Raw genomic sequence first — 4381 nt, 5'->3', positions numbered from 1 at the left:
ATCAGAATAAAATGTTTTGTCATTAAAATGCATACCAAATCTAAACACATTTTTTAAACGCTTTTAAAGTGTAAAAAAGAAAAATAAATGTTGTTTTGAAATATGCTTGAAAAACATTAAAGTCAAAAACTTGTTAATATTTCTGCAAATAGTATAAAACCTTAAAATCTATCAAATAAAATATATATTGTCCCAAAAACATCAGAAAAATGTTAAATGATCAGAGAAATACACGTTGCCTTTAATTTGGTCATAAATTGTGCAAAATGTAAAAACAGTTTTAAAGATTAGTAGAATAAATAAATAAATCCGTTGAAAATCGTAAATCAAATCAGAAGGAAATTATTTTTTAAAAGTAATAAAATGTAAAAAACAAAAATGGATATTTTCTGCAGTTTCAAAAGTTTTCATGCTCAACTTCTAATTTGGTCATTTTAATAAAGTTTTCACGTATTTAAAAATAGTGAGAAAAAAAATCTGCCTAAAAGGAGAAGATTTTTTCTTTTTTTTAATGTTTTCCTGAAATCTTTAATGAAGCGACCTGCTCAGATGTCATTTTAAAATCTGAATCTGTGTCTCTGATCATCTGTCCTCACTTCTGTGAAACACAAACGTTTGATTCTTGATCGTTTTCTGTTTCTGCAGACGTCAGAATCTGTTTGTGGTAAATAACAGAGTTTTATATCTAAGAAGCTCCTTTTTCCACGTTCCCCTCCTGTTCTGTTCAATCGGACCGTTTCATGCGTCTGCAGCAACACTGAGGTTCTGCAGCAGCTCTGGTTGAGGATCGATGAGCAGCAGGAATTGATTTTATTCTGAACCTGCTTCTGCTCCAAAGCTCTGAAATGAACAGAAGTGTTAAAGGAGGTGAAGGAAAGGAGCAGCTTCATGAAGAGGTCAGAAGGTTAAAGCTTCTGGTTTCTGCTGATGACGAGATTCCTTTAATGAACGTTTGTGGAGGTTGTATTCACATGTAAAATATAAATTATAGATATTTTATTAGGACATTTTCTGACATCAGCTTCATGGAGAACTTCTTCGGATGTTTTATGAATATTCTAAACATTTTATATACTTTAAATATATATATACATCTTTTATAAATCTTTTATTTTTATGTTTTAATACACAAAACGTATTTTTTATAACAATCCCCAAAGTGTTTAAAAGTTCACAACATTGGAAACGAATTCACAAATCTTCCAAAAAAAACTGATTAAAAAGCTTCAGAATCTGTAGTTAAAATGAAAAACACATTTATTTTTCTATTCATTTATTGTTTGACGTTTGTAACGTCTCTGTGGTGATTTTACTCTGAAACAGCAACTCGTCTGCTGATCATCGGTTTGGTTTGTATCTGCTCTGCAGTTCAGGAGAACAAAAACCTGTTTGTGGTTTCAGTGGAAACGTTTACTTTGACTGGAGGCGGTTTGAGTCCAAACTGAAGCCGAGTCACAGCAAAACACACGAGTGTGAAACGAGTGTGAACATGTCGACTGAAAGCCGAGACCCTCAGACGGCGACACGTGAAACACGAAGACAGAAAACATCCGCTGGCTTCATCACTTCATCTGAGAGAAGCTCAGCGGAAACACGAGAAACAAGAAGCTTTAAAAAACACAGACTGACCAGAAACAGACCTTTATCAAAGGTCTACTTTATGTCTGACCGCATCACAGACGTATTCATCCACCGGTTTGTTTCTGTGTGAAGCCTGTGGGACAGCTGCAGGTTGGTTCAGTCTGACGGTTTGCTGTCCACAGCCGGTCAGAATCCGTCCAATGTGACAGAAATGTGATCAAATGAGTCCAAACCTGCTCAGAGAGGAGCTCAGGATGGTCCGTTATGACAAAGTCTGTCCAAAACAACTCAAACGTATGTAAAAGCTGTTCAACATGACTGGAAATGTGTCCCAAACAAGTTGAGAATGATCAAAAAATCTGAAAAAGATCTTTGAAAATGGCCTGAAGCCACTCGACACAGCTCAGAAGTGACAGATTTCTGACTTGGAACCAGTTGAAATGTCATAAAAGTTTGTCCAAGATCATTTAAACATGTACTTAAATGGTTCAGACTGTCCTACATTCACTACAACCGTTCAAAAGGACTCTGTCTCTGTCCAGCATCACTACAACGTCCAAACTGACAGAAACTTGTCCAAAAACATTTTAAGAATTTACAATTTTAATGGAAACATTTGGTTTTTAATGGATATGATTCCACCTGAGAGCCTGAAGCCGACAGCTGCTCGATTCCGTGTTTTCTGCTTCCTGATAAATAACAGAATCAATCCATCGGCTCACAATCGGCCCAAACAGAAGCTAAACCAGCTTCTGCTCCTTTTCCTCGCTGACAGTGAGGAAACCAAGCGCTCCCCAGCTGACAGCTGAGCCTGCAAACAGCCACATGTTGTTCCTGCTGCACAGCTGCACTCCCCCTCACAGGCCCGCCACGCCGCTCAAACCAAGCGCTCCTTCCCTCCCGGGGCGACTGTGTGCACACAGTTGTTCCAGATGCAGAGGTTAACAGAGGACAAAAACAAAGGCCTGTCTCCTCCCGCTCAGGCCCGCTCCGGGTTTTAAATGAAGCACACCACTGTGAGCTTCATCAGATCCAACTGAGAACTTTGTCAAAGTGGCAAAAGCTGAACTGGAACAACTGAAGATCTGTCCGCAAGTGGTTGAAAACGACACAAAGATGTCCATAATGTCTCTGAACTTATCAAAAATCACCCAGAACTTAAATTAAATTAATGCAAATTGAATTTAAAAAAGTCTAAAATGTCTCAGATATATCAGAAATGACAACCATGACCTGTCTCCACCCACACAGGCCTGCTATAGAACCACAAAGTCTTTACTGTCGGTATACAAGTACGTTTAAAGAGCTGCACCAGCAACACATGCCATTAGACATACAGGACGTACATTACAACCCATAACACACGATTTAAAGACACCTCCCAGGGCAGGGTGGCTGCTGGGTATTGCACAGGGTGAGCTGCTTGTTACTGTGAAGCAGATCTTATTTACATAGAACTGACACACAGCAGGTTTACGTTGAGCCATGTGACATAAATGAAGCGAACCTTAGTGATTTCACCTCCTGCATGGCAAGAAACACAACAAACCAAGTGCTCCTCCTCGTCTCCTCAGAAGCAGCTGCTACTTCCTTCACACCACCCGTCTCTTCTGGAACATCGTGGATCACAAATCAAGCGCTCCTTTGGGCCTTAACACGTTTCCTTCAACAAACTGAATCTGGAAGTAAAACAAGCGCTCCTTTGATCGATCGGCATCTCAGGTCAAGTCGAGACACAAAGAGTAGCTGTAACCGAAATCAAACAAACCCCGCCTCTCCTCCCCTCATCCCCACATGGAAACCAAACGCTCCCGTCCAGCACCCCTTCAACTTCTCCGTCTTGTGGAACGTCACAAACCAAACACACCTCAAAGCTTCACACACATCTTGTGTTTGTTCTTCTTTCTTTTAGGAACTAAAACGTAGCTGCACCGAACTCAAACAATCCCGCCTCTGTTCCACCTTCCCTTAGACCCCGTCCCTTTCAGCTGGCATGTGATGGATCACAAATCAAATGCTCCTTTGACCTTTTCTGCAACATATCTCTTGAAAACACAAAGTGCAGATAAAATCAAACCAACCCCCCCTTTTCTATATCCGGAGCCTCAACTCTGAACTGACAAATCAAGCGCACCCTTTATCTCAGGAGCTACAGAGCTATCCTCTTACATGTTTAAAATCAAACACACCCCACTTTATCCTCTCTATCTACATCCCAAGCTGACCTCTGGTGCTCACTTGATCATCTCCTTTCTTCAGCAGGCCTGTCTTGCATCACAAATCAAGCGCTCCGTTGGTTAACTCCACACCAGAGCTTCTTGTCACTTTTTCTTTTTTTTTCCTTAATGAAGGACAAGATGAAGCTGCAACAAAATCAAACCAACCCCTCCCATGTAGGTGCCCGCTCAGCTGGCATGTCATGCATCACAAACCAAGCGCTCCCTTTGTTGACACATGCAAAAGAATCATCTCCCTTTTCTGCACCACAATGTGGAGCTGCAACAGAGTCAAACAGTCACTTGTTCACCTCCCACCTGCATCTGGACTCCTCAGCAGGCCTGTCTTGCATCACAAACCAAGCGCTCCTGTGATAAACTCCACACTGGAGCTCCTTTTCACTGATATCTCAACAATAAAGTACAAGATGAGGCTGCAACAAAATCAAACCAACCCCTCCTACATGTAGGTGCCCTCTCAGTTGGCATGTGATGCATCACAAACCAAGCGTTCCCTTTGTTGCCACATGCAAAAGCCTTGTTTCCTTTTTCTGCACCACAAAGTGGAGCTGCAACAAAGTCAA

This window comes from Stegastes partitus, unplaced genomic scaffold (genome assembly GCF_000690725.1).
Source record: "Stegastes partitus isolate 25-593 unplaced genomic scaffold, Stegastes_partitus-1.0.2 Scaffold432, whole genome shotgun sequence".
Lineage (NCBI taxonomy): Eukaryota > Metazoa > Chordata > Actinopteri > Pomacentridae > Stegastes > Stegastes partitus.
This window is presented reverse-complemented; position numbering follows the sequence as displayed.